Source organism: Neodiprion fabricii, chromosome 4 (assembly GCF_021155785.1).
Source record: "Neodiprion fabricii isolate iyNeoFabr1 chromosome 4, iyNeoFabr1.1, whole genome shotgun sequence".
Lineage (NCBI taxonomy): Eukaryota > Metazoa > Arthropoda > Insecta > Hymenoptera > Diprionidae > Neodiprion > Neodiprion fabricii.
This window is the reverse complement of record NC_060242.1, coordinates 39714712-39733205: the sequence shown is the minus strand read 5'-3', so window position 1 is coordinate 39733205 and position 18494 is coordinate 39714712. Positions and strand designations below refer to the sequence as shown.

General features: G+C 40.7%; 1 protein-coding gene across 1 annotated transcript in view; it reads left to right on the top strand.

Moving 5' to 3' along the window:
• The window catches only part of LOC124179822 (cardioacceleratory peptide receptor), a 43882-nt gene that overhangs the window by 12988 nt on the left and 12400 nt on the right, over nucleotides 1–18494 (top strand). The window lies entirely within an intron of this gene.

Below are 18494 nucleotides of genomic sequence, written 5' to 3'. Positions count from 1 at the left end.
CTGTATACGTAATCTTGTCACGCATTCGTTCTCTTTTCCGACTTTTAATTAATCTTGAAAATTGTGTAAGGTAATCAGTTTACTTTCAATGAAAAATTTTTATAGCATGATACATACGTATTATATACATAGGGCATTCCATAACAACTCGACCTGGGTCTAATCCTTGATGCCTTTCTAATTTGGCTCGTGATTTTTTATATGGTTGTTTTGACTCTCAAAGGCACTCGCGAGTGTTTCTTTCACTTCCCTTTTCTATTTTTCTCATTCTCTTCATCTTGTCGAATTCAATAGACGATTTGAAGCGATCGAGCCAGATCAGAAATTGGGAAAATAGCGTTCATAAATAAATGAGTAAAATTCTGACATCTAATTTCTCTTTTTGTTTATATGCGCACGTCTTCTGTATCACTGGTATAATGTTTCGAAACTATACTTTCAGTATACATATAATATGTAGGCATGCATGTACGTATACGCAGCTTAAGATATAATTTGTGAAAGACTGCCGTGTGAAAAGTGCGATTTCAATTAGTAGACGTTGCTGGTCTACATTTTCTATTTTTTTTTCAAACGTCGGACCATCACGAGAGCATGTGCTTCGTGATTATATAATCAATAAAACAATACAACCTGTATCTTTCGGTATAATATTAGATTTTCAATCCTGGTTGATAAAATGTTTTTCCGAGAAAACAGTTTGCGATGTTAGCAAATTACTTTACTTATAACGGAAATTCTATGTAATGAAAAATGTATTCCTGCGCAGGATATATTAAACTAGCAAACTAGCAAACACGATCGAGACCGAATAAAAAGCGGTTTACTCGAGTGAACAAATGTTTGCCAAATTTTCGCATATTTGCAATGAAAAATGTATTATCACGCAGGATGTAATTAAACTGTGGCAGACTTGATCGAGAACGAATAAAAAGTGGTTTTATCGAGTGAACAAATAAATAAAAAAATGTCTGGCACCGTTCGGTGTTTGGCAAAATTAGTATTTAAGAATTTTCTATGCATTTAAAATCCGAAAATCGAATGTGATCTCACAATAAATCAGGGGATGCTAGAGGAAAGTGTATGGAGAGTAAAGGTAGGAGGATTATCTCCGTGTACAGTAGATGTCCACAAAATAGACTGCAATTAAGATGGCGCTGCTGCAGCAAAAGTTCAACAAAGCGCCGATCAGATTGTTACCTTTATTGCTTATGAGCGACATTCTGGTGACTTTTTGAACCATTATTTGTCACTTTTTAGTGGACACTTTTTCAGTTCAAAACCCATGTACGATACTTCTTCTTACCTCTACCCTTCATAGGAAGGTGTTAGGCCCCGAGCAGTTATCTGAACGAGCAGTGGCCGCGGCCATTTTGCTGTCTAGTGTGACATAGATGTCGGTTTAATAAGGCTAGGTGGCGGCGGCTGATCGCACGTCTCGAGTCCAAGCTGCAGAAGCCCCCTGGAGGCTTTATGCTGCTTCCTCGAAGTACCTACGAAGTGCAAGAGCCACGATTTATCCGGGTCGAGGAATTGCTGCAGGAGACCAGCATTTGAGGTTAACGTTCGATTACTGACCCCTCCATTTCTCAAGAGATTATGCCAGTTGTGCCGTCTAGAACCGTATGATTTATAGGTGCATGTAACATTTCGGTAGCTTACGTACTTATCGGGAATTTTTTATAGAACTCGTTGCTGAATGCGAGTCAATAGATTATCGAAGCTACATTATGTACAGCTACATATTCATAGAGCTACACTGTATACTGTGAATTTAGAAGTATTTGAAAAGGTACATTTTGTACTTTTATATGTTTAAAAAGATATATTTTGCACTGCTACATATTCAAAAAGCTACGTTTCGCACTGCCGCATATTCAGATGGCCACAGTACGTACTGTGACATGTTTGAAAAGCTACATTTTGCACTGCTACATATCCGAAAAGCCACATTTCGTACTGCAAGACGTTCGATAAGCTACATTTTCTACTAGGATACATTGAAAAAGCTACATCTTGCACTGCTTCATATTCATGAAGCTACATTTCGTATTGCGAGATGTTTGAAAAGCTACATTTTCTACTATGGCATGTTTAAAAAGCTATGCACCGCGACGCACTTAGAAAGCCACACTTTACACTGTGATTTAATCGAAAAGCTACTTTTTGTACTTCCATGTGTTGAAAAGGCTACATTTTGTACTGCCACATATTCAGACAGTCTTATTTTGTGCTGTGGGATGTTCAAAAAGTTACGTTTGTACGTCCACATATCCAAAAAGTTATATTTTGCACTGCTACTTATTCAGAAACCCACATTTTGTACTGCGGGATGTTCTGAATATAGCTTCGGTTGTTTGACGTCGAACGGCAAGTTTTGCAGAAAAATTTCGCTCTGACAAGTAAAAAATTCCGATCACATACTTATCATCAAAAATCTTATGAGTTTGCACTATCAAAATATAGTATTTGTGATTCACCCGGTGATTATGCCGTGGACCCTTTGGCTGATCATTCGTATGAACGATGATTGAATGACTGGATTTTTCGATCGCAGAAGAAAAATGCCCACGGCTTTGAGAAAGGATGAGCTTTAGAGTTCGAACATGCTGGGTTGATTGGCGAGTGAATTCGGATAATCAAATCCAGCGACGAAAGCCTCGCGAATTTACTCGCGGATTCAACTCTGTAGGCTGTCTTTGTCAGATTTCATTTGACGAAAGAAAGTCCTGCAGGGTGACGAAGGACTCGGATAACTGGTACGAGGCTGCAGCTAGCCAGCTACCTTACGCATTGCTCAAGTCTCGAGACTTTCTCTACTAGGAAGATAAGACCTCAAGTTTTAAGATTGCTGCCGGGGTCGTTTCTTGAGTTGATATCGGCCCCCGGGCCGAATCCTTGGAGGCCGGTAAACCATCCTCGGGTGGACTCCGAAAACCCTCGTGTGCCTCCCGCCCACCCAGCTCGGTCTCACTTTTTTCCTCGTATATCTCACTGGCCATACACCATGTTAAGGATGGTTATGGAACGTACAGTCTAGTCAAAAAAGTGTTGAAGTAAAGACGAGTTGATAAGAGGAAAGATCAGAAAAAGGTTCCTAAGGCTACAAGTTGCATCGAACTAAAAAAACTTGATGATGCAAAAAAAATAAAAGATCAAACACAATCTTTGAAACACTGAGTTTCAACTCCAAACATCGCGGATATCGTATTATTCTTTTTCAGTTGAAACTTACTTTTTTTTCCTAAGGACTTTTGTTTAATTCGAGTCAACTTGATTAGCTTCAATGAAAACTCATTTCAATTTTTTGCTTTGTCAAATTTTGGCCCGCTACTGTACGCTCGACATATCCTTAAAGTAGGAAAGTATAGAGGCAGAAATGCTCGAGGAAAGTGCGAAGGGCAAAGTGAATGGCCTCGACGAAATTGTGATCTACTGTTTGATAAATTCGCCAACCTCCCGAAGTTCCCAGGGATCCAGAGTCCCTCTTTGGATTTTCAATAAAATTGTAAGCAGTACCGGAACAAGATTTAATTGCGGTGAATTTTAATTTTATCGTATATTTCAACAAATATGATCAAGAACGGATTATCACCAGATCCATTCGTTGGGGTCTTTGAATATAATCTTACGAATACTCTTAAAGAATATAAATTTCTGATAAAATCCCATGTTGTTAGCAAAAATTATTTCCGAGGTGAATCGGATGACATGCTATAATGGTAAAAAATGATAACGATGCTAATTTCATACCGTTCAGTACTAAAGATTCAATTTAACTAATTGCAACTTTAAATAGCTATCTTGGAAGCGAGAAGTAGGTATGAAAATTGAAATCCGTAAAATTGGAACGACTTCTCGTCGACGATTAACAGCAAAGTTTGACTAAAATTCCGAGGAGCCTCTATCACTTTCTCTAAACCGGCTTAAAGTCCCACTCAATGGATTATTCTCCCGCGTACAATTGTTTTAACTGGATTAAGGGTCCTTCATTCCAAACCCAGATCCTCCATCGGCTAACGTCTAATGTTTACCAATTCGATGACCAGTTCAGAACTGAGGGATCGTTTCCCCATTAGCGTGATAGCTAACTAAACGAGTGAATTCGGATATATCGAAGTTAAATTGGCTGTGACGTGCATGCGTGCCTGTAGTCTCAGTTTTCGAAATTAAAATCTGTCATTCGGGTTTCAAGGATTATTTTTCCCCGACGTTACGGGAGACCGTTGAGTGTAAACAAGCACGGCAGTTGTACTAATGACAGGGAAAAATGGGAGGAGCGAGTGCCGATCCATCGGTACGTCAGGGGTGAATAATTTTCTCATTTTTTGCTCAGTTAATCCGCCCCTGTAGCTTATAATTTAACGAATCCTGCCTCTCCTCTTTCTCTCTCTCCCTCTCTGACAGAATGTATCAGCGCCTAAAGCCCGCCGTCCTTCTAACGACATGGTATCAAGATACAGCCGCAGTGATGTATATCCATTTCGTTAGAAAACCACGTGCACAAAATACAAATTCATGCATATTACAGCGTGTGTCCTTCTCTGGTCCATATATAAGGATGAAAAAGAAAGGCGGGTTAAGTGGCTACTGTAGTCGATTTTACCGATCGAGAACGTTTCTACTGTTATCCAAAGAAAGAATCGTTTTGTTACAATCATTTTTAAGAAGCTTGAGGAAATAACTTTAAATCGACGAAAATCAATCGTAACATCTTCGAGAACATTCGAGTTAAGTGCGTACAAAATTGTCCAGTTACCTTCGGAACTCACGAAGAAGAATCTATTGTTCGATATTTTCGTCACATGCATTTGAGAACTTTCTTATCAGTTTCCGGTGTCGAGTACAAGGTCTCCGGATATATTTTCTAACCCTGACGAAATTGCGGGAACTTCATTTGCCTAGAGCTCAGGCTGAATATTATAGTTTGAAGAAAACTATCCCAGGATGTAATTCCTGGCTCAAGTCAAAGGTCAGAGCTGGTATTTGATGGGGTAATAAAACCGAGGAAGGGGAGGGAACGGCCGTTTTCAACTCGAAATTGTCAATTTTACCGCTCGAATAAGAAAATGTTCGAGAAACATAAGCTTCTCCCATCCTCTATTTTCCTCCGACATTATCATATCGCCGACGTGTAATGTGTCCTGGCGTTATTTTATTATCCTCGAATTCTCAAATCGAATCCACTCGACCAGCTTGGGAGTTGAGGATCGCCGTTAACCAGTCCTCCTCTCGAAGAGGACTTCTTGAGAATAGTCGCGGGGCTAACTGCGGATGCTTCGGAAAGGATAGAAGAGGCCTCGTGTGATGAGGATTTATCACTTGGAGAAACACATTCTCGACACTCGGCGTGTGCCTCACTCAGACTTCTCCCGATGCTTCCAGTTACTTTCCTGCCCTCTTATCCGTATCAACGGCTCCCAGAAGGGCGAATTCTCATTGTCGTCATCATCGGCTGGCTGACAATTCGTTGGGAATTATTGAGAATACTTTTTAGGAAACCGATCGTAACTTTTTTTTAAAATACGTCAAGTAGAATATCAAGTCTTTTGGATTCTCCGAGACGTTTACGAAATCCTGTGCGATTAGCTTCACAATTCCTATATCAATTTCGGGAAATATTTGATGACGTTCATCGAATTCCGGAAAAGTTTACCACAAAAGTTGCCCTACTAAATTTCTTGTGAAGTGTTACACGAACTTTCAGGAGTGATCATTACAAAACAGTATCGCGAAGATCTATAAAAGTTCTCGGACGAAGTTTATCTGTAACCCGAAGTAGAGTTTCTGAAACTTCAAAGCTAGGCACGGCTTGCCAATTTTTCGGAGTGAATGACCCTGGAATTCTAGGAAAAATGTCCCTGGTCCAAATAATTTTCCCATTCCGGAATTCACTCGTATATTCGAATACCCGACGGACGGAACATGTAAAAAGTTTCCTCACATCGACCAGGCAGGGAAAGCGGAGGCGAACGTTCAGAGGATCAGCTTATAACTAAAACTCGGATCTCGTGACTCCTGATATGCCGGAGGTTCACTTACCCGTGAGATTGAGCCACGCGCAAAAAGCTTTGGAATTTCTTTAATCAAGTAACACCTTTTATCGAAGGATCTGCGTGCGACCTCTTGCTAACAAAAAGGAAGCGGAAAATTCAATTACACGGCTGGTAAGTGCGCAAAAACGGAGTCGATGACAAAGACGAATGATGGTTGAAAAATTAATACGTATATTACATAATAAAATCGGTGAGTCAATGTACAAAAACTTCGAACCACGATAAAAACTTTACCTAGTGTTTGATCACTTCGATCTGCCGAATGGGGTTAAAGTTTCGGATCAAAATCCGCGATCCCTGATGACTTGGAGAAAAAGTTTATCCGCAACTAGTGATGGTAAAATCGATTCCGATTCTACCCGAGAATCGATTCTGTGGTCAAAAAACTCGATTCTTTAGATTCGATTCCCAGTTATCAGAATCGATCTAGAATCGATTCTTAGCGATCGATTCTATAATTTATTTTAAAACCGGAGTAATGACACTATAGCATTAATATTGAATGAAAAAATACTAGTCTTATTAATGTTTTCAAATGTTACTTTTTTAATAAAATATAATAGTTTGTAAATTTACATTTTATTGTACCTTTAACCTTATTTTACAAGTTTTATTTTAACAAAAAAAATTTATAAAATTTTAATTAAAAAAAAGAAAAATCTTACTCAGAATCGATTCTTCAAAAGAATCGATTCTTGAAATTGATTAATCGATTCTGAGAATCTAAATCTCGGCAAAAAGAATCGGAATCGACAATCGATTCTTCAGCTCATGTTTCCATCCCTATCCGCAACCCGCATGCAGATATCAACTTAATTATCTGCCTCTGTACAATGACTGCGGGAAAAAGGCGGTACGGTGGCGTCCTCTCCCGGAAACGGGCGCAACTGGACCCACTTAACGCGACTCTGAACGTCGGGGATTCGCGTTTAAATGAAGAAATATATCACCGAGGTAAACGATGGACCAGCCGTAAGAGAGAACCTCTCTCCCTTAATCAGCATAACCGGATTAAGGCGCGTTCCAAAGGCGAGCGGATAGGCTGCGGTGTCAACGCTGTTGTCTCGCGGTGCGTATATGAACGTTAACACGCGTCTATATAGGTGTGTATATGTATACATAACCATGTGCGGGTATAAATGGGCTTCGAGCGAGCTACTCCGGGTTTAAAACACGCCTTTCAACCCACAGCATCATCGGCCAATCACTGTTTTTCAATTTCTAAATTCCCCCGTCTGTTATACCGCGCATGCAAGTCGTCACGGCGACCTTCTCGCATTGCCAACACAGTCACGTACTATCTTATAAATTATTTATACAAGACCGATAACAGACACCCTATACCACTCTCTGTTGTACATTTACAAAATCGGCGCCGTTTCGACACGCAATTCCGTTTTAATTCCCTCGTACTTAAGCAGCTGTTTTCAATTTCTCACTGATTTGTTTGTCTTATTTTTAAAATTTTTCTATTCTCTCGACTAGCAGAATTTTGAACGGTGATCGAGCCTTGTTTGTTATTCTCCAAGTCTTACGCTATTCAGGCATTGGCGTGGAAAACTAATCGGGGCCCGAACTGACTAACCCGACTAAAGGTAGTCAGGAATGTCTGATCGGGGCCCAGTCGGGCCCAAGTCAACTTTCCAGGCTAAGACTGGACGAATCGACTGAACTCTATCCATTGTCCAGAATCAATTTTCACGGCCATCTAACCTCTTGTATGGCGTGAATTTCATACAGGTATGTATTTGCAGCAACGGATATTATATACGATCCGGTTTACGGGTGAAAATACTACCAATATCTCGTAAAGCACCCAGTATAGAACAGATTTAAAATCGCCAAATAACCCGGACCCTCGACTCCGCTATAAGGATTATGGGTATTATACCGTTTTCCTTTCACTGGGGAGAAATAGATGTGTATTGTGTATGAAGATTCCGTTGAATTCCAATTTCTTTCCTTATCAAGCGTTCATTTATATCCATATTTTTTGACGATAGTAAAGAATTTTCGACTAAGATCAATCTGATGTTTAAAAACTAAAATACTGGCTAGATTTTGTTCATCCATTTCGGCATTAAATTTTCATTCCTTGATTGCAAGTAAAGCAATATTTGTATCGCGGTTTTTGCCTTTAATTCGAAGGGAAAAATAATAAATCGCACTCTCGGGTGTTCAGAAGGTGGGCAGTTCTACTTCTACGATCCTCGGTGGGCGTTTGGTAACGTTATGGGTTAACCAAGGGTGGTGTAGGGGGTTGCGGGGAATAAAAAGGGTCGGCAAGAACGCGGGAGATTGAAACGTAATGCCGGAGCTTCGACCTCCGACACAGGGTGGAGAAAGCTCCGACTCTCCGCGAGAAGCTTGGGCTGGGAAAATTAGGGGAGGAGGAACGCAGCGGCGGAGAGAAAAGGGAGTAAGAAATTAATCCAACGAGTTTGTCCGTCATTCCCGCGAGTTTATAGAAATGCGGATCTTTCGTACTTTTCAAATTGAATCGCGTCGGCTCTTGATCGAACTTTTTACCCAATTCCCTCATCCCCGAAGACTGATCTGACGAACAACACGTGATTTTCATATTACGCTGCATGGTGTTGGAAATTATACTCCAGAAACGTAAAAATTTTCCCATTTAAATTGACACGTGCGCATAAATAAGTGTATAATATATTTATTCGTCAGTTTGCTACGTTTTCGCTAATCAAACGAAATTCACTTCTGATTAACAACGTTACGCACTAATTGGCTGATCACATCAATTCGCCGGAATAATTTACCTGGCCAATTAATTGATACACGTGAAAATGAGAAATCAAACAAAATATCTTCTCCTGAATCTCTTGCTCTAGTTAAATATATTTCGTAGCCGGAAAGTTTCGGTTTCTTGTTCTTATATTGAATGATCACTTATTCGCGTATAGGAAAAAGTTGGGAAAAGTACGTCACGAGAGCGCGTAATTGAATGAAGATTCATTACTTCTCCGCCCGGGCCTTGAAAGATTTTTCAAATTCTCCGAGCTCAGCTCCACACGTGCTTGCCATCCTAAATCAGTCGGAGAGCCTTTTCTCGTCCTCTGCAGGGAGGCTTCGTTATTTAATGTCGTAGGTCTAATGAATTCAAACTCACTTCAAAAGTGTATTATTATACATATCGTAGTATTCTACTTCGGTGAAACACATGCTTACAATTCGATTAAAAATTTACATCTAGAACTCGGGTATCAATTTTAATAATTCGTTTTAAGGAGGTTTTTGAATTCGAAATCAATATTTTTTCTTGCTTTTCGTTGATAGATAGAATGTGAATGGTATATTTGTAAATTGCGATGTTTTTCGTAACAACGCAGGACAGAAAATATTCAAATTAAAATCCAGATCTTGGATTATAACCGTAATAGTAAGATAATGAAAAAAATCTAGTAGATTCGTCTGACTATTAAACCTGTATAAATTTAATAAACATTCACTGTCCGAAAAGGTATCGATTCTGGACTGTCCAATCTACCTAATAAGAATAACCCCAGTATCGAAAAGTTTGTTTTTTCTTTTCCCACGCATCACTATGCGAAGTGAAATTGCGTAGATCGTTACTGTCGATCAATCAGAAGGAGGCGTCAATCACGTCACGTCAATGCGAATAGTGTGTATCAATTTTTTCTCCCCAGCACGTGTCGATATGACATCTGTATATTTATTTGTACATGTCCATGAATTAAACAGCCTTAGAAATCGCAATATCTTTCGGCAGCTCGCCGAGGGGATGCTGTATACATAGTATAGATGATATCTTGCCAGAAGCGACTAGTTTTGTTGTGATTTATTAGGGGGAATAAATTTGGATATTCTTCGTGTTAAAATTGCGGCACGAAACTGCGGCTACAAAATAACCGAATATCTGTAGTCAAGACCAGAATCTCGTCCCGAATTTCTTCTCCTTTAACATAAGATTGTATTTTGCGGAATTAGTTCGCTCTTAGACACAAGGAAAAAAAGTCATTTAAAACTCAACCAACAAGGGCGGGGTTGAAATTCCAAATTTGAAAAGCTCCGAAACCGTCAAAATTTGAGTTTTTTTGGTGGCAAAACTTGAAGTAATGAAATTAAACTTTATCTTTGTTGTTTCGTAAAGGTTTGATTACTTTTCTTCAAGTTTTGTCAACAAATAATTCGGAGCTGGGCGCTTTCGGAACTTCAACCCCGCCACTACCAACAGTAAACTTTAAGCTACTCAGAATTGTTACCAAGGTGAATAAATATTGTGTTTCACATTCATTCATGCAAGCATTACTTCTCTATTATTTTTCTTTCCACAAAGTTTTAACCTAAACATTTTAATTTTCTGGATCGTCAGAATTTAACCAACCTGTCGTATGGAATATAGAAGAACATAAATTTTGCAAATGAAAAACATTACTTGCCGTTATTCTGAATTCTGTTTTCACCAACATCAAAAAAACTATACGATTAGACGTTTCTTCCTATTCTTTGTACGGAGCCTTCATCCCATAAGACGAAATACAGAATCGTTAAGCAGCCGATTGTCGCAATTCTTTCATTTATACTCGAAGAATGAGAACAAAAGACCGAGCAAAAGATTCAATAGTGTTTTTTGCATCTCGCTCAACAGAAAGCTGGCGAGTCTCCTAGGGCTAAGGAATCGTTTTTCCCTAGAATTCTCCTAGCCGAGAGACTCTTAGCCGTCTAAATTACCCAAATTTTTCACTCTCTTGAGCCGAGATTGGATGCGGAGGAAACCGATAAATTCTTGATCTGTTTCTTTTTTCCCCGCCCTTCTTTTTTTGTATCGCAAATTGGACAGGGGTCGGATTAATAGCGATCGCGATAAGCCGAATCCCAAAGCACAAGTCATATCCTCGCGTAATTATGCGTTCTTAATACCCAAATCCAATGCGGAAGAAGAGAAATAAATTAAAACTTTGTCTGCGATGTATAAAAAAATGTTAAGTCACCAAGTTTCAACCGTAAACACTTGATCATGAATAAATCCGAAAAATCGCTTCGTTTCGGGGAAAAATAGCTGACTTTATCCACAAATCAACTCCCTACATTCAATCATCTGAGATACATCGGTTGTTGTTAATAAATATACAAAAAAAAAAAAAAGATCTGCGAAATTGTCACAGTTTACAGGTGATAAATGCATCAGTCGGTAAGAAATACATAAATTATTATTAACCGAAATCTAAAATACAGGATTTGTGGAGAGTTTAATAATGAATAAAACATGAGATATTATTCATCAGAACGGGACAAAAAACATGATTGTTTTTGGTGAAAAAATAGTAAAATAATGTGCACATGATGAATCATGATTTCTATGACACTATTAATATAGTCAAATACTCGTAAATGAAACTTGGTGTTTAAAAATTTTTTTTTTTTTTATATATCATCGAGACTTTTCTCTGATTATATGTAAATTGTGACTAAATTAGCTTCACACAGACACTTCTTGAATGATTCTTTCATCGCGTTACTAACCCGACTGTTACGTTTCAAAAACCCCTAGAGTGTTATAGGGATAGGTTAACCGGTTATAGCGTGATTTTGCACCGTTCTCTCCTTCTTTTCTCCTGTTTACCCGCATCGCTTTGGCTGAACTGGGTTAATGCCGACCAGCCACCGCAGAGATTCTCGTCTAATGGGAATAGCCTCCCTGATGGGCCCAGTTTATTCCCAATGGAATTATAAACAGGGTCCGCGTGGTCCCGAAAGACTTTCATCGAATTTACAAACTCGGTAATCGTTATACTTAAAACCGTCTCTCAATGGCCATGAAAATTATCTCACAGTGAAATACCGACCTCTTCAAACTTTCCAGATACCACACGTGTCCAAAGAAGAAAATATAAAAAAAAAAAAAGAAACTGTCATAAAAGAAGCCATTTCCCGAGGGTAGACAACGATCAATAAAAAAGATTAGATGTAAACAAATTATTCGACGCTTTACTCGACTTTCAATTCGAGCATCCACCTACTTATAAATTCTCATTTCACGCGCAATTCAGATACCGTGTATTTTTTGTTCGTTACAATAAATTCAAACGCGTCTCTTTATGGGGTGTATAAAGTTACGCATAGATCACAACACTTGAGACGATGTTGTGAGTTTAAAAGAAATTTGATTAGAACGACAGGGATTTATTAGCCGGATCGTTTTATCCAGTCTTTTCTTATTGTTTTATCTCATCTTTCTTTCTCTCTCTCTCTCTCTTTTGTTTCGTCCGCATTACTTACCCTACACCTTTTCGAATAACACTTTTTATTCAACCGCATTACTTTAGCGTCTAATTTCGATCTTACCGATAAAATATATTACGATAATTTTCACTTCCCGAATATAGTTATGTCCACATTATATCGTGTTTTGAGCAATAATTTTAATTAAGTATACGAACAAAGTTCGCTTCGGTCCGTGAATATCTACAGAAACAATCTCGTAGCTCGTTAACCCTACAAATTGATTCTTAGTGATGAAAACCAATTACGTTAGCCAGACAACTTTTTAATTCAATTATAAATTCGTAACCATCTCTCCGATTAATCCTTCAGTCAAGAGCTAAGCCAATTCTCATAAATCGTCGTTATACGTTCAACGCCAATTATGGATCTACCGTGAAGTTACATTCCATGGCAAAGAAGAAAAAAGGAGTAACAAAAAAAAAAAACACACCATAAACTGATCAAATTCAACGTACGTAACAAACCGAACTCCTTGCCTCTTTTCCAGTTTTATCAAAGTACTCGGCATAATCGGGTTGGAGCCAGATTTATAGAGATGGTCTCTGACCGCAGTGGCTTAAGCTCGATCCTTGACCTCTGACCCTCGAGTTTTTCCTCGGAATTGAAGCTGCATCGGAAAACGGTAGCCTCTATCTTTTGTCGCCTGCAGAATCGGGCCGAAAATCCATGACGGATCAATTTTATTCCGAGTTTGTGTGTGTGTTTTTCTTCCTTCTTCTTGTTCTTTCTTTTACCTCTCTTTTTGCCGAGGTATTAGCTCTCGGCAAGTGCAATGACGCGACCTCAGATTTCTCTTGAATTTATTGCTCTCTTACTCTCTCTCTCTCTTTCTCTGGAGATGAAGATAGATCAGCGGATTGACCGACCCCATCGCGTTTACCCAATCCGTAAAGTCTCTGGGCTTCTTGCGGATAAACCACTCAGATCGCAGATATCTTTCGGTGAGCAAATTGCGCGCGGGGGAAAAGAAAGGATGTATCTGAGCTTTGAACAAATTCTCCTCTCCTCGATCCGTCGCGCGTTAAAGATCGCCGACTCTAACTTACCTACCAAACTTCCGGTCCGATCGGAATACTCGTGGCAATAAGTCTGCGAGCGCCATGACGCGTCACTGATCGTAAATTATCATACCGTACAGCAAAGTGAAATATTTCGTGCAGCCAAGAGGACAACTATCTGGAAAACCATTTCTTCTCAAGTGCGAAAACACCGAGCTGATCTACATATTTACAAGTATGTATGTATAATATCATGTGGACGTGGGGGGAGATTCAAGTTTGAGAATTAAGAGCAGGCTGTTTACTTTTATCTTTCTTTAGCCCTTTTTCTTTTCATTTTGCAGTACAAACACAGTGTAAATAATTCTGGAAACGGCGAGTCTGACACACGCGATTGTTTTTCGAATGAATTTCACTTCGATTCAAATTTACGCGCGTCAGCTGAGCTAACTAGGGATAACGTTTCGCACGGCGCTTTTAGTGTGCTATTTATTGTAACATTCGCCGAAGGTTGATTAATTCAATTCAAGGCAGTGCCTACCATCAGACTATATACATATAGCGTCCCTTATTACAGGTATAGAGGTGAAGTGGTTTGACCGAAAATCCACCCTTTGTAGTCGCAACGCCGAGCGCCACCATCTGTGCTTTATTACATTCAGTACATATCTCGAAAATTCGCCAAATCAACTGGTACCTGGTAATCGCTCATGAAAGGCTTCGTCGCGACGTTCACCTTATAAGTGTCGGTAATTATACCGTAAGTTTTGCTAACAGCGAAACGATCCGTACTCCTGATTCAGGCAACCGGAGTTACAGTTCACGTTCAACGGGATACGATGTTTAACCAGAACATGAACTGTAACTCCGGTTGCCTAACTAGTGGGAAACGATCCGTACCCCTGATTCAGGCAACCGGAATTACAGTTCATCTTCAATGGGATACGATGCTCAACCAGACCGTGAGCTGTAACTCTGGTTGCTTAAACGGTAGGAAACGATCCATGCGCCTGATTCAGGCAACCTGAGTTACAGCTCATGTTCGGCGGGATATCAACTAGGACACGAGCTGTAACTCTGGTTGCCTAATTCAGGCGCATGGATCGTTTCGTTGTTAAAAAAAAATCGGGATATAAATGAAGCCTGAGTCTCGATATTTTCAGTAACAGTCCTGAGCTGTTTCGAAGATGCAAGCATCTGGCTGAAGGTGAATATCGATAAAAGATGAAAAGTCGGGGACTAAAAGTGGACGAAATCCTTTTCCGTGCCAATGCGCACACGTCGTGGTGAACGAGGGTAATTACATGGTGTCGTTTATCCGTGACTGGTCGTGCACACGGATGGCTGGAGGCAGAAATCCAGCCGGCAGCTCTGGGGCCATTTTTATAATATTGCCATTACTATGTTGTCAGCAGCGAATGTCGTGGCAGTCGCCTAGAAAGATCGGCTGGGAAACTGGCCTCGCCTCCTGCGGACGCCTATCTCATACTTGATTTGCAGTTTCGAACTGGTTACGGCAAATGGCGGTGATGCGAAGTGGCTCGACACCGTCGCCTCTGACAAGGTCCGCCTAGCTCTGTCACCGGCCAACCGGATTATCACCTGTCACTGATCCCCGATATAAACTAACCGCGTAGACAGGCTCATTCTCCCTCGGGCGGAAATCCAGAGGTGAACGCTTTAGTCACTAGTGAGCCAGAATTGACTCTAATGATTCGAGTCAGATGCTGATTCATGATCGTCGGAGATACCGCTTGACCAATTAGGCGCTTCAGCTGTCTTTGATCATCGCTTTTCCTTCGGCTCCGAAATTGGCACAGAAGTAACCACCACGTGATAAGATCTTCTTCGAGCTAAACGACACTGTAATTTTTATCTTTATCCTTCAGACGTACTCATCGGGACGAAATTCTTGATGTTCAACTTTGATTGGGACCCGCCACCCTTGGGACGCGTGGGCAGTCTCAAATCTCAGTAGTCGGTTTGGCCTGGCGATACTAAATCAGAGTATCCGACTCGTGTGTACATCTAGTCTGGCAACCACTCCCTTCACGAATGTTATTCGAATGGGCAAAGAGACTCCGTCGCACGTGTTTACGATTCTGTAATCTTAGGTCTAGTCGTTGTGCCTCTTGAATCAAATAATTAGAGGCATTTGCTCTCAGTCCCCTTCATTCGAGTGTGTAATTCCGACTTGCGAGACAAAAGTCAACACTTGGCAAAAAGCTCTTCTCAGTGTCTGTACACCGAAGTACTTTGCGGCCTCTTTGATCCCCTGAACGATGTTAACGATTATTCGCTACCTGCACCCATCCGCACTCTCACTACTCGCCAGTTAATTATCTGGAGATGTTAAACGCCAATTCGGGGCGATCCTCATTCATCCATTCCTCCAATTTAGAGAAAATCACCCCGTCGTGTCCACCGAGGTATAATGTCAACGGCACTGTGTCTTCAAACATCCCGCCTCCCTCACGACCCCCATTTTTCACTTTGAAAAATTTTCACCACGGAGCGGAGACCAGCGTGCGACAAACATCCGAATATCCGGAACCCCGCATTGCGACCATAAGCTAAGTGGACCAGTTATTGACCCTGTACCAATTATTGATCGTTTTTGGTTGTATCTGTTCGATCCTTAGTTCCAAGATTACCAAAAAATTAATTTTTATCCTCTAACTATCTAACAATTAGTTTCAAACATCGACAAATTCACGATTTTTACCGTTGATTCACAATTTTGTAAAATAACAGGATCGATAATTGGATCTATCGTGTCAATAACCGGTACATTTACCTTGCTTCAATTTTTACGCTTCGAAAGTTATGACCAACATCAAAGACAATGGAACCTCATCCCACTGTGCTCCGCCAAGTTTGACGCTCTTACTAACGAGTCATGCGGTAAGAGTGGGTTTAATTATTGCCAGTGAATTGTAATCGGTTGGTTTGATGGCCGCCTTTCGAATGGACAAGTCGATTGATTCGCAGGAACAGCAACAGACGGTTACATTCAGCTCCGAGTGGCCGAAGTGACGTATCCGTTTCCCGATTGAACTTCCTCTGGTCTTTTTCCTTATCTCTTTGGAGGATCGACCCAATTTCCGGAGGAGGTGATTGATCGCGGTTACGCATCACTCTGTAACCTGCACCGCGTTGGTGATCCTGTCTCGTCCTTGCTCCTCGTGGTTCCGGCGATATAACGCGGCCACCAGCAGATCCTGTCGATGAAGGATATCCGGCTAAAAATCCCACTCCCATAATACGTGCTCCCGGTTTACTTGCAGGTACCTAGCTTCACGTATCTTGTATGTATGTGAAACTCCGTTACGTGATAAGACTTCGGAGTTAACCACATCAGGGTAGATAAATGACCCGGACGCTGAATAGCGACGAAAGAACACCATCGCTTCTCATACTACCGACCTGCTCAGATTTTCTTTCATATTCTGACAGTGCTGCCGAGATTTTTCCTCATTTTTTCCAACTCCTTAATGGAAATATTATTCCCTTCAAATTTCAAGTCGTTCTCAAGAAATCACAGGGCTCGTTCATATTCATGATTTTCTAGTTTTATTCATTCATTTCTCTTCCTTGAACGGAAATTATAACTTCGACTTCCCTGAACCACGTCGCAGGAAATGATAAAGATTTTCTGATAACTTCGTCGAGCCTGCGGAAAGTAATTACGTTAATTAAAGCCGTTCTGCAAAGGTCCGTGACACTCGGTGATACGCCATTCGGTTATCAAAGCTTCATTCGTCACTGTAAGATTCTCCTATAACGAACAATCGTATTTGGTGTAATTAATCAAACGTATACGAAAAACTCTTCTCCTAACCCTTGTGAAACGACCCCCAATTCTGGTTCGATAATTTCGAAGCTTCCCGACGTGAATACCAAACGGTCACGATCGTATTTGCCAATTCTTGAAGAAATTCTCACAGCTGTACGGATTCTTCGCAGCTGCCTGTTTCCAAGTAAAAGGATCCCCCGTACTTGCAACATATCGAACAATCAGGCTCATACCATATCCTTATATAATTCCGTATAAATCGCCCGGTCTAATTAGCGAGCGGCGTTAACGAGGTCCTTGGAGGGTGTCGATCCCTGCCATTAGGCCAAAGATTTATCTCCCCATTGATACAAACGGCGGCGAAGCCGCTAACGGCTTGCATAAAATAGGAAAACGAAGATAGCGTAACTCAACTCGTATGCGCCTATCTCGGTATATCCTCGACTATTCTCTCGGCGGTAACAAATTTCAAAGGCGCCGCACAGCCGCCAGATATGAGACTCGAGCCACCTAAATGAGAATTTCCACGCAGCAATGCCTTCGACTGATCGCCAAAGGTCTACAAGTCTCTTCGGCGTTCGAAATATTATGAAAAATTACCACCGTTTGTGAAATTCCACCAAAGCGAAAGAAGAAATAAATGTAGCGAATTTATACCGTCACACGGTATGCCAAATCGAAAGAACAATAATAATGAATGAGCGACATTTCGTCAGCTTTCATTGTCTCGATCCAACTGTTTCTTCAACCGAAGACCCGACGAGGCACAAGGTGGACAATAAATATCACGTCAGCGGTTCATGATTTATGAGACGGTGTGAGAAGGGTGTAATTATAATTGACCGAGGGTGATTCCTTACGGCTACGTCACGTCGGAATACCTCTGTCTACATGTGTGCAAATTTATCGTCCTGTACGAGACGGGGCAAGTTTATCCGAGGCGTATGTTAGCACACCGAGCAATTACTACCCGTCAATTATCCCCCTTTCTGTTGGCTCTAAGTCGCACGGACGTTGCTAATTTTACTGAACTGCATTTACAGATCAGGTTTAAAATGTAGGGTATGTGTGCAAGTGTGTAATAACGCGCGTACCTCAGGGGCCAGGCATTATTTCATTTCCTCCCAAGTTGTTTTTTTTTCTTTAAGCTGTGTCGCTTGATTTCTTCATTTTCTTAAAGACACCCTCTAGCAATATCGCGACATCTGCAAATGGAAGATCGCTGCAACCCCGCGAGCGTTTACACTTTCACAGATGATTGCTTGAGTAGGATGTGTGTCAGAGGTACAGTTCAGCAAAAACAACGTCAAAGCTCAAGGATTGCAAAACGACGACCAAACAAGTGAAAAACTGAGTTTCATCAAGTTCATCTAAGAC